This window comes from Solanum lycopersicum, chromosome 12, assembly GCF_036512215.1.
Source record: "Solanum lycopersicum chromosome 12, SLM_r2.1".
In the NCBI taxonomy this organism is placed as follows: domain Eukaryota; kingdom Viridiplantae; phylum Streptophyta; class Magnoliopsida; order Solanales; family Solanaceae; genus Solanum; species Solanum lycopersicum.
In genome coordinates this window covers 44,463,897-44,477,312 of record NC_090811.1, presented here as the reverse complement: position 1 = coordinate 44,477,312, position 13,416 = coordinate 44,463,897, and the positions used below count along the sequence as shown (strand labels likewise).

Sequence of the window (13,416 nt, the reverse complement as noted above, 5' to 3'; positions counted from 1 at the left end):
TCAGACGACGGACCGTCAGTCCTTGACTTTGTTTGGTCCGACAGTAACTTTCCCAGGTGTCTTTTGGACCTTTACCACTTTATTTAAACCCTAAGTTACATCATTTTTACCCTAAATCATCATATTTTAGTTAGTTTAATTCTATAAACATAACTAAAACATATTTAAGTCAAATCATTAAATCAAAACTTAGAAAACAAGAAGCTAGAGAGGAGAAAAAGCTCAATAACCCTAGTTCAAGAACGCAACAAGCTCCAGAAGTTCGAGTCCCTAAACTTAAGTATTTTTTCGTGGATTTCATCACCAGGTATATGGGATTTTACTAGTGGGTTCCTTTCACCCATTGGGTCCCTACTTTTCAGTAAGATTCTTGATTTCTATATCATGATTAGATCTAGGATTTTTAGAACTTCAACATAATTTTATGAATTTAGTATTTATGTTCGAAATCATATTATCATGTTATTACACAAATTATCACATGAATTTCAGAATCCTACCTTTCTATTTCTTTAGTTCTTGAATTGCACATCTAGGTCAGATATTTAAGATACTTTAGATATACATGCATCAGTCATAAATGCATGATTACAAGATTAACTGTTGCATTCTCAGTTTGCAAGTTCAGTTTCAAGCTATCCTATATTTACAGAAACTCAAACATAATCAGTAAATTTATAGAATTCATAGGGAGTAGCATAATATCGAGTTGGACTAGGGTTCAACATACCTAATTAGTCCCAGAACTACTAGCCAAGTAGGTTGTAAGTCCCCTTTGTGGGAAATCAATTTGGGGATCACGCCAGCATGCCTTTATACCTTTGGCATGCTATATTGTGTCGTCTTGATAGGGCGTATACATCGGACTCCACATTTAGCTCATGTGGTTTTATTATCGGTTATTAGTAGCTCCCAAATATCAGTCAATCTCTCTGCATTGATCATTTGTCAGTATATTCAGTATTCAGTTTTAGCATGTTATTAACTGGTCATTACATCCAGTTAACTCAGAATTTAGTTTATCATGTAAGACTATTATACTTTATATTGTGCTTGTTCAGTTATTTTTTATTTCAGTTTTACTCTATCCTATGTTCTCAATATCATTCATGTACTGACGCATACGTGCGCTACATCTTCTTGTGATGTAGGTTCAGGATATCAGCATCCAGATCACTCATAGATCAATTTCTTATCTCTAGATCAGAAATTCAGTGGTGAGTCCTCATCCTCGGAGGACAACAGTCATCAATGTCATTTCAGTCATTAGTCATTTAGTTTCAGTTTTTGCTAGATTTAACTGTGGGCTTAATTCAATATTTCTAGTCTAGTTTCGAGGCTTATTATAGACATAGTTAGTTTCAGCCTAGTGTTGATTTAGTAACATCATTGTATTAAACTCATCCATTTTCATATTATATCAGATTTAGCATATCGGTATTCCCAATTTATTTCAGTTTAAAATTATTATTTAGCTTCAGAATTTAATTTATTATCTTTTGTATACTCATGATCATGCCAGCAGGGTTAGCTTGGAATCACTTGTGGTCCTAGGTTCCGTGTCCCCGTCTCGCGGATAGCTCCGGGCATGAAAAAAATTCAGCCCAACATATATAAAGTTTAGTAGAATTCAAATTTCAAATAATTGCATTCTTTACTTATCTTTTTATCGGTCTTGGGATACATGACCCAAATGGTTATCTCACAAATAAGCAGAACTTTCATTTATTAAATGATGCTTTTGATTCTTTTTCTTTGTAACGTATTCAATCAGACTACTTCCAATTCAAGTGTCTCTAAATTGATGATAGTACATTAACCCAATTGAGGTTTGGGTATTGTTTCAAAGGAGCGGTAGGGAAAATTTGTAGATAATTAGAATTTCATTATAATTAGTCATAGCTAATGCAATTTATGAGTAAAGACATTGTAAATTGATAAGGGTGGGCAAAAGTTTCAAATATCAAAGGGGTTTTTGTCACAGTAGTAAATATTCAAAATATAACAAGAAAATTTAGGCAATGAAAGGCGGGGGGGGGGGGGGGGGAATTCTTGGGATGTGACGAGAATACAGTTAAATGTAGATTATTGGGTACATCCTTTCGATAGAAGATTTATATAATAATATTGACTTGGGTAAGCCTTATATGGAAATAAGTTATATGTCAAGCAACAGACCCCGTTTCAAATGGGTTCCTCTCAGACATTCATTTGCCGCATGAAGACCAACCTATTGTAAAAACACTAAAAATGTATAAGATAAGTAATGTTTAATGTGTCTAGAATGCCTACGATTAGACCGGGTTCACATAGACTGATGCGCGTAGAACCGGGCCTCTGAACCCTTGCAACAGCCAAGCCAACTAACTTGGGGAGTTATTTGAGCTAGAAAAGGTTTGGTCCAGCTATGTAGGTCTCCCGAATATTAAGATTTACCCGGATGAGTCTTTACCGGACCTAAAAAGGGGAAAATCTTATGCTTAGAGGGTCTAGGCGTAGAATGGTCTTTTACTAGGGTAAGGCTAATATCGTAATTACCCTAAATATATATTAATTTTTTATGTAATAACTTAGAGGGGTATATTAGGGAGAGTGCCGAAAATGGTCTTTAAAAGTAAAGTCTTGCTCCACCCGGGTTCGAACCTAGGTGGAAGCAATGAATTAAATTGATTTTATTTAAGTGGGTAAATTAATATAATTAATTGATATTATTTAATTAATTACTAATTAAAAAAAGGATAAATCATATTTTTTGTTATTTATTATTAAATTTAATTGACAAAGTCTTGCCAACTATCCTAGTTTCAATCGGTACTCTCTCACACACCTAAATCTCTCTCTCTCTCTCTCTCTCTCTCATCCATTTTGATTTCTTTTATGCAAAAACAGTAAAAAAAATTATAAAACAATCAAAAGTTCTCTAAACTCAAAGAACATACAAAAAAAATATACAAACAACCAAGATAGCTTAAGAAACAAAAATTTTACAGCATCTTGTCGACGGGATCGTGTTGATGGTTTAGTAGAGGATTTTGGTAGAAATTTGAAGGTTTGGAAAGCTACAACAAGGTATGGGTTTTCTCTCTTGGAATCCTTTCTCCAAGGGAAATTTTCTTTCTAGAAAATTCAACGTATGAAATTAGGGCTGTCCGCTTTATTGTCAATTTCCATATCCCTAGTCTCCTTACAATTTCAATCTAAATTAGGTTAGAAATCATGTTGTTGGTATGGTTTCTGGTAGCTAGGTGTGAAATTTATGTTCTTTGTGATTTTTTTTTTGGAAATAGCAAGCACGTTCAATGATGTCAACCGAAAATGATGTGGTGCAATGTGTAAAATTTTGTTGTTATCCGTTTTCAAGTCCAAAAATTTCTTGTTTGATGATTGGAATTATTGTGCATAAGGTATGTAAATTGTGATGTTTAAATAAAGTGTAAGGTGGCTGATCTTTAATAAATATACACCTAAAAACACGTTAAACAAATTGTAAAAATAAAATAAAAATGAACGTATGAATGTTGTTATATAAAGGCTGGACAATTTAATAAAATTTCCAGCACTTGGTGATGGAGTTTTAATCAAGAATACTTTATGTTTGAGAAGTTTACAAATAAATTTAAAACATTTGAGGTCAGTGGGGATTGAACCCAAGACCTCACAACATGAATGCTGGAATAAAAAAGAGAGGCGTGGGATTCGAACCCACAACCTCTCGGCCAAACAAGAGAATAAAAGGGAAATTTAAAATAATAGAAATAATGGGAGGAGTGGTATTCGAACCCATTACATCTTGTCTGGAGGAGGAGACAAGGAGAGAAATTAAAAAAATAATAATGAGAGGAGTGGGATTCTAACCCTCCTCTTCTCAACCTACATGGGAAAAACTTAGGAAAAAGGGAAATAAATGAATGTTGCTATGGGGGTTCGATCCTGGATCCCTCAATGCTTAAACGTATAAGGTGAATTGAGGGGATGGAAAAAAAAGGAAAAATAATGTTTGTGAGGGGATTCGAAATCGGGTTCCCCGAGCCGAAATGTAAATCCAAAAATAGGTGAAAGAAAATTAACTAACTGTTGTCCAAGGGATTCGAAGTTGGGTTCCCTTGCCCAATTCCGTATTGACATATAGTTCATACACATGAAATACTAAATGAATTATGCTTCTAAAGATCAAATTCAATTCTTGGCATATCTACAAGATGCATAAGTCTTGTACCACATTATCTTGGGTAAACATGAATCACTTAGACAGACTATTAATGAATCCTCATGGCTTGTATGTGTTGACTCGTAAGTTAAGCATAAGCTTAAAATAAGTGAACCTAAAATGAATGTGATGAAATGATATAAAACCCAGAAGGGGTTAACTAAGAGTGTGAAACACACTAAATGGCCAAGAGTATTGGCACATGATGAAATAAACATTCATGTAAATGGGTGAGTAATTCTGAAGAGCAAATAAGCGAAATTTATTTAATGTTATTACAACATGATAAGACGCTAATGTGAAAGATGAGATCAATCTCACATGAGCCTAAGTTAATATTACAAAAACGTACTCACCTATGAGAGTGTAAAGTTAATAAAGAGACCAGTCTCAATAAACACTTTAATGAAAATATTGAAGTCAATGCATACTTAATACCAATAATGAGATAAGAAATAATATATTGATCAATGATGTCCTCATTCTAGAAGTGAACTTCCATGATGTATGAGTTGAATGTAATGGAACTTTATACTAAGCAACGATAGGCTAGCTATGAGCGGTGATGCCTTCTTTTGGGAAGGGCAGAGGTTCACGTAAATATCATGAGATGAGACTGTCCAGAAAGTCCGGATATGGTTCTCCTTATATCTCCTAGACTTCGAACCTATCTGCGAATATATGGATCTAGCAGGGTTCAGTTCCCATGTACGCTAACATGTTTTGTGGCATTTTGGCCAATGATTCCACCTCTTTTCGATGTGGGGGAGACACTAATTTTCATGATGCTCACATGATATATGTCGGTTAAAAAGTTAAAGTTTCCAAAAGAATGAATGATGTAAGCCTCAAATAATGCACATATTCAAATGAACTATACCAAAGGTGTAAGATAGGATAATCAAGAGGTGAGCTAGACTTAATTAATGACACTAGGTTATTCTATGCACAGCAAACCCTATGACAATTATAAAATACATCCTAAATATGATTGGTGATTGCACTAGCATATGAAAGAATGAAAAATGAAGTATGTATGAATGAATGAAGTAGACTCTGTGTTTGCTAAAGAAGGCTCCCTAGTTGAGGTCCCATATGTTGAGTCCTCATTTTGGGAAGTCCTAATGTCAAGTCCATGATCCCAAGGTATCATGGAATATGAAAAAATTATATGTAATACGTGATATGATATGTTAAATATGTTATGTGATGTTTGCAAAATGATAATTTAGATCATGCATGTTACACTCATGGCATGACTTTCCTAATCAAAAATTTGGCAGGTCAATTGACTTTCCTAATCCAAATTTGGCAATTCCACTGACTTGACATTTCATAAATCATGTTGTTAGGAAAGAAATATTCTCTCTCATGCATATCCTTGGTGTGTTCTTGCATATACCCATACTTAGTACAAGTGTGTACTAATTCCATACAATTTTCTATTGTTGGTGCAGGCACAGTTGGACGTTAGAACGTACGGTACAATGTTACATCTATCCGTACGTGGAGCTTTTATCCAGACTTGGTAGGCCCTCATGCTTTTGAGGATGTATATTTTTTATTATCTAGCCTATATGTAGCCCTTAGATAGTGGAGCATGTTCCACTACTGTTTCATTTCCCACTTCATTTCTGATTTTTTATTGGTGTCATTTTTGCAAGTACAAATTTAATGCAACTATGTACTATTTCTTTCATTTGATGATCTTAATGTTAGATGGTTTATTTTGAACAATTATGAGTTTAAGTAGAATGTCTTATACGAATATTAAATATCAAAAAGTTCAAATTTTCCTAAAAAATTAACCTTGACAAAGTAAAAATGCCGTATGTAGGCTTTTCTGCGACCTCTAAGAGGTCAACGACGCTAGTCTCATGTGGGGTCTATACTCCGGTCATGACATAGTTTTTATCAGAGCACTAGGTTAAATTCCAAGGATAATAAGTTCAATTCAACCACATTAAGTAGTTTCCAAGTCATGGTAGTGAAGTACACCACTATCATGAATTAGAAACTGCATGATGCGTAGGAAAATTTCCTTTCTTCTATTATTATCGTGCCTTTGCTAATTTCTGATTTCTTTGTATGATGAGCGTGACTAACATCAACTCTTGTTGTGTTTAGAGAATGAATACCACAATAAACATTGGTCAGAGGAGAGAAAGAGAAGCTTCTAGGAATAATCAGGTTCCACCCCAGGCTCCAGCTGAAGGAGTAGCTATGCCAATAACCCAGCTGGGTTGACTGATGGTAGGTGCAAGCATATTAGGCCCAGATGGAACAGACCATCACTATGCAAGCCCAAGCCATGACTTCCCAGGTCAACCAGTAGAATGTTGAGAGGGAGAATCCACCAGTGCGTAGCATGGCTGACAGGTTGCGAGACTTCACGAGGATGAATCCTCCTATCTTTACAGGGTCAAAAATTTCTGAGGATCCCCAGGATTTTGTGGACGGGGTACACAAGATTTTGGTGGCCATGAGTGCCACAGATACTGAGAAGGCTGAGCGGGCTTCCTTTTAGCTCAAATACGTTGCACAGACTTGGTGCAAGATGTGGCAAGATAGTCGAGCGTTGGGCAGAGTTCTAGTCACTTGGGAGCTGTTTAAGACAGCTTGTCTGGAGAGATTCTTCCCCAGGGAGATTGCAGAAGCTAAATTGATCAACCTAAAACGTGAATCGAGGACAGTCAGGGTGTATTCCCAGAATTTCATTAATCTTTCTTGGTATGCCACTTCCCTTGTGTCTAACAACAGGGATGAGATGAGCAGGTTTCTCATAAGGATCACCGATTATGTGGAGGAGGAGTGTCCGTTTGCGATTCTCCACAATAACATGGACCTCTCAAGGCTTATGGTGCATGTCTAGCAGGTAGACGACAGAAGGAAAAGGAGGGGCATTCCTGATTCTAGGAAGCCTAAGACTTCTTATCAAAAAGCTTCTACCAATGGAGGAAACAGCAATAACTTTTGTGTTCGTGAATAGCCCAAGTTCAAAAGGGGCAACAAAGTTCTGGGAACTCTAATTTCCAGAGGAGTGCAACACCCGGAGGAGGCAGACCCCGGCCCAAGAAGGGTAATGGAGGTGATGTGCAGTGTCCTAGAAAGGATTGTCATAAGTGTGGTCGTGCTCACAACGGAGAGTACAGAGAAGACACTAATGCAAGTTTCAGATGCGGTAAGAGTTGTAACATTGTCAGGGACTGCCACAGAATAGGGGTCAGGCTAGAGGTAATGCTCATCCTAGGCCTAACCCACAGAGTACACCAGAAGCCGAGACTTTTAAGAGGAACATGTTCTATTCCCTATAGGGAAGGGAGGATCAGGAGAAGTCCATTGATGTGGTCACAAGTATGCTGCAACTATTCTCAAACTTTGTTTATAATTTACTTGATCCAGGGTCTACGTTTTCCTTTGTAACTCCTTTCCTTGCTCTCACCTTTGAAATATTTCCTGAACTTTTGAATAATCCTATAGTGGTGAGTACACCTTTAGGAGAAAATGTAAGGACTGATAGGGTATACAAGGATTTCCCAATAGTTGTATGCGTTAAGACTATGTGTGCAGACTTTGTTGAATTACCCAAGCATGATTTGATGTTATTCTTTGCATGGACTGGCTTCATAGTTGTTATGCTTAAATGGATTGTCGTATTAGGGTTATGAGGTTTATTTCCCTGATGAAAAAGAGCTTGTTTGGGAGGGGTACAATTCTAGTCATTCTAATCCTTAATTTTGATCATTAAGGCCAATAAAATATTGTGCAAATGGTTATTCTGTCATCTTAATAGTGTTAATGATATAGATCATGACATTCCTTCTATAGACTCGGTGCGTGTAGACCAAGGTATCATGGAATATGAAATAATGATATGAACTAAGTGATATGATATGTTAAATATGTTATGTACTGTTTGAAAAATAATAATTTTGATCATGTATGTTACACTCATGGCATGACTTTCCAAATCAAAATTTGGCAGGTCCATTGCCTTTCCTAATCAAAATTTGGCAAGTCCACTGACTTGACTTTTAATTAATAATGTTGTTAGAAAAGAAATATTCTTTCTCATCCATATCGTTGGTGTGTGCTTGCATATACCCATACATATTACAAGCGTGTACTAATTCCATACAATTATCTATTTTAGGTGCAGGCACAGGTGGACGTTAGATCGTACGGTACAATGTTACAACTATCCGTACGTGGAGCTTTTATCTGGACTTGGTAGGCCTTCATGCTTTCGAGGCTATCTGTTTTTATTATCTAGCTTATATGTAGCCCTATGTTCCACTAGTGTTTCATTTCCCACTTCATTTCAGATTTTGTATTGGTGTCGTTGTGGCTAGTACACATTTAATGAAACTATGTAGTATTTCTTTCACTTGATGATCTTAATGTTAGATGGTTGATTGTCAACATTTAGGAGTTTAAGTAGAATGTCTTATACGAATGTTAAATAACAAAAAGTTCAAATTTTCTGCAAATGTTTACGTAGACGAACTAAAGATGACGTATGTAGGCTTGTCTGCAACCTCTGAGAGGTCAACGACGTCGGTCTCGTCAGAGATAAAGATTCCGGTCCTGACACCTATGCCTTACCCTACTCACTATCTCGAGATAAGTGTTAGGATATGGTAATAGGGTTCACCCTCTCGGGTTGAGTCTCATATTGTCCCACTCCTTAGGCCATCATTCTAGTAATCTTGGTTTGGTGACATCTTTGAGCAAACTAAAACATATGGATGAACTTGTATTTGCAACTATAAATCCATTAAATTATACCACAACTACTAGAAGAAATCACCATTAAACTATATTTAATCTACCAACAAGCAAGACCCAACAACAATATAAACCCATATTCGCTAAATCACACTCAAAGAATGGGGGGTTTAGCCGCACATCAAGGAATAAAAATTGTACCTTCAATGATGTTGGAATCAAATGGATATTACAAATAAAGTCTTGATTTAAGTAAAGAAAAAAGAATTAAGGAGATCCACATCCAAATTGAAAAACATGAAATCCACTATTCTTAGTCCTCAAAGACCCTTACAAACAGAATAGTAACAATAAGAAAAAGTACTAAAAACTATAATAATGTTCGACTCTTCTACAAACTACAACTTTACTACTCACTATATCACATTTTATTGTGGCACATGATTTGAAAGTTAAACAGTTTAACTTTGATAGGAAATTTGCCTATAGAATCTTCAATTTTCTTAATTTATATATTTAAAAATTACGTAATGATTACTATACGTCACAATAAATGATAATTCAAAATGTTAAAATTATTTATGAAAAACTTACCATCAAATATAGACTTGATTAAATCTTGAAATGCAAAAAGTACCACAAAGAAAATGGGACAGATTAAGTAGTATTTGTAGTTATTCATACTTGTGCTTCAGCGATTTGTTTGCCAGCGTTAGTCAGAATCACCGATTGACTCAGAGAATCACCAATTGGTGTAGTTCACTACCTTTTGATAGAGCCTCAGCAACGCCATGCTTTGGTACATTGGGTGATGAGATATTGCTTTTTGGAGCTACTTGGCAATACACCGACTTCTCCTCTCTTCAGACGATTTGATCCTTTCCTTCAAGACGTCTCACATTGGAACAAAAGGAAAGTAAGCATCTTTGGCAATTCGCAATTGTACGCGTCGATCATTAGGCTTCCATTCATTCATTTTTAAAGCCTTTTTGCCCCTTTTTGTGAAATAGTGTCCATGTTTTCCTTCAAACTACAAATACCTTAAACATAAGAGTTTTCATCATATATGAAGATAAAATAATCATTACAGATGGATTCATCAACACCCATGATTAAAACATTTGCTTGTCCTCAAGAAAAAATCAAGTTCAACAGTTCAAAAGGGATGTACCTGTTACACACTCAAAATGAACTAAGGTATCTAAAGCCTCACATGTATAAAAATATTAATAACATGTTAATTAAGTGTTATACAGTATGTATACTTTATTTGAAGTTATTTGGAGGGCAAACGTCCAAGAACGTCCAAGACGTTTGAAAGTTAGCCTTTAGACGTGCTAGTGTGTTCTAGAGTGTCCTGACATGTTTTATGTGTTTTTTGGAGTATAAAGTAAGTATGTATGACCCTAGAATATAAATGAATCTATTTAGGGTCGAACGTCTAGGTTAAACTCCCCAAGGACTTATCTAGGGTTCCTTGAGGAAGACCCAACCTTGGGCCAACAAAGCTGCTCAAGGCAACATCTTTTGTTCATTGATGAAACATGTCCGCGTTGCGTACTAGGTTTTCCCATGGTAAAAAATATATACTTTACCAAGAATTAATTCAAAAAATCATGTGGGTAAATCTCCACAACGCACACTTGTTCCCCGACAAAAATTTCAAAAATGAAAGTTTAGTTTGACTGACATGTCTTAAAGTCCAAATAAGTATAGGGGTATTTTGGGTAATTTGGGAGGTGTTTATAATATGATTTTAAGACCTAATTAACCCCTTTACCATGTCAAAACCCCAACAACCAATAAGAAAATCAAAAATCCCAAAACCTTCTTCTCTCCAAAAACCCCAAAACCTCCATTGAAGACCAAACTCAAGAACAACCAATGGAGATGGATTCTTGGAGTTTTCTTCTCACATTTTCATGGGATTTATCTTATATAAGTTATGGTAATCCTTCATCCTTATATAAAAACTCATCTAAGGAGTTTTTCCAAAGCTTTTTCAAACATGATTCTACATCAAAATTCCCAATTTTCAATCTAGCCATGGGTTCATTGTCAAATTGATTTCAAAGTCATTATAACGATGGATTTATGTTTTAGTACTGTTTTAATTAGGAATTTCAATCTAATTTTACGAATATTCCACGATACTCCTAATTTTTACAAATTGGCCTATAATATGGGTCTTATGATCTTGATGACATGATGACTAGATAATGTTTAGATTATAATGAATGCTTCATTCTATATTCCTTTATGTAAATTGATTATGAATAATTGGGAATTGATCAAGAAGATCATTACCTTGGAGATTTTGTAAGTTGACCTATTTCTTCTAATAAGCATAGAATGTACATTGCATTGTGATGATTGGTATGGCCCACTTATAATGGCGATGTTTACATTCATGTGCATGTTTATGTGTTATGATCATGGCCTTGAAGACATTAGATGCAAGATGAATTTACATGATGATTCCAATGTTTAGGAAGTTTAAGGATTAAGCCTTGATTCTAATATGATGTTCTAAGTGGATTGATGTATTGTGAAGTATATGAATAGTCTTTCACGCTAGATTGCATGATTTAGGTGTTTGGATTATGGTATGTATATGTGATGATCATGTTAGGGTTAGGTGTGGTCTAAGATGACTAATGTTGATGAATACTCTTATAGCATGACCCAAACCTATATGAATCCTATATAAATGTGTGACCGAAGTATGCTACAGGTCTTCTATTCCATTGTTGAATATATTCTTTTCTCTTATGGTGTAATGTTAGTGTGTGTAGTCTATAATCCTTAATACTCTATATGTTTGGTTGACTTGAGAATTAAGTAATGTTGTACATGTCTTGTGATCCTTAGAGAATGGCTTCCTTAAGGTTTTGTTATAGCCATTATGTGAACATGATGACCAATGTACACAAACACACTTCACGCATGTCTATGAATAAGATAGATTCATAATGACTAAGGACATGATAAATCTCCTATGCGTTATGACCTATTTTTATGCATGTAAAAGACATGATTCATGAAATTATGAACATGTGTGCCTAAAGGTGTTTATGAGAAGGTAGATCTCATATGTAGGTTCACACACACATGAATGTACGAAAGAAGTATGTTAATGGTAGTCAATAACTAAGTGAGTCTCTTCAAAAGTATTATTCAATAGTACTCTAAACTAGATATAGTATACATATGATATAATTATATTGAAGGACATTATCAAATAATGTAGGTTACATGATGAAAGGACATTCTCATCTGAAATACCTTTGAGCTTTATGATGGATGAAGGAGTAAGATCCTAAAGACTTCTTTATGAATTATGAATTGAAGGCTAAGTTAGAGCCTAGCACCGAGTGAACATGAAAAATGAGAGTCGGAGCCTCATATTAGTAAGTCGGCTTCCCACAAGATAACATTCACATTAGCATGTATGGGTTCCCCACCTAGATGTTGTTTCATGAGATGGAAACATCCATTCTAGTAAGTCATGATTTCTAGAAGCAATCTCCATATTCCTTAACTACGTGACCCCATGGGTTATAGCTTGTGGATACCACGTATATAGCTATGTACGATTTGTTACATCTTATGCGAGTGTTAACCCTCTCTGTTTTGTGTAGTAGTAGTACACAGGATTTTATGTAGATTACATGGTCTATTCTGGTTATGACTAAGTTTCCCAAAGTAATAAATAATCTAAGATAAGCTTATGGACTCTAATCACAACTCCTTGAGGAGGTTAATTAGTAAATATAGTACTATGGACCCTACCCATGCATTGCAGTAGTAAACTCCAAGAAAGGATAAGATTATTATATGGATGAAAGTATGACTTATGATATTATGTAAGAATGCATTATTAAGTGACTTTTTAATGTTAAGACATGAATTATGCTTATGTATGTTAATTGCAATTACGTATTCTAAATGGGTTCACTTAGTATATGTGGGAATATGAGACTTCATGGTACATTGCATAAACAAGTTGTGAAGAGGTTGTGAGGATGGTTTACTTGTGGGATGTACTAAATAAGTGATGACTAAGGTTTTAATAAAGGAGAGTCTTTATATGATGCTATGAAGTATGTTCCTTATGTCTAGGTATGAATGAAAGTGTTATGACTTGATAAGTATGTTATGCCTAACTCTAGGGTGACTTCTTAGGTACATTTGGTGGAAGTAGTATTATGGGATGCTACCTACACATGGCACTAGTTTAATTTAATATTTGTCTTAGGTGACTGTCCTTATGTGAAGCTTATTCCTATGATGTGCATAGGACTTGCGAATATATGTTTCTATGTTTATGAAGCATATTATGATAGTGTAACACTTTGAAAATGCAAGACGATTCTTAGAGACTAACTTAGGTTCCATGGGGTCTAAACACTGTTTTAAGACCTATTTAAATGAATAAAGGTCATTTAGCAAGTTTAAGAACCAAAACGTCCATGACGTCC

At 35.2% G+C, this 13,416-nt stretch overlaps 1 long non-coding RNA gene across 1 annotated transcript; it reads left to right on the top strand.

Annotated features, from left to right (window-relative positions):
• Window positions 1-2,822: 2,822 nt before the first annotated feature.
• Window positions 2,823-7,772, top strand: LOC109119140 (uncharacterized). The gene is made up of 3 exons (XR_003244654.2): window positions 2,823-3,069; window positions 5,665-5,735; window positions 6,335-7,772. It is a non-coding gene; the product is annotated as an uncharacterized lncRNA (long non-coding RNA).
• Window positions 7,773-13,416: the final 5,644 nt, after the last annotated feature.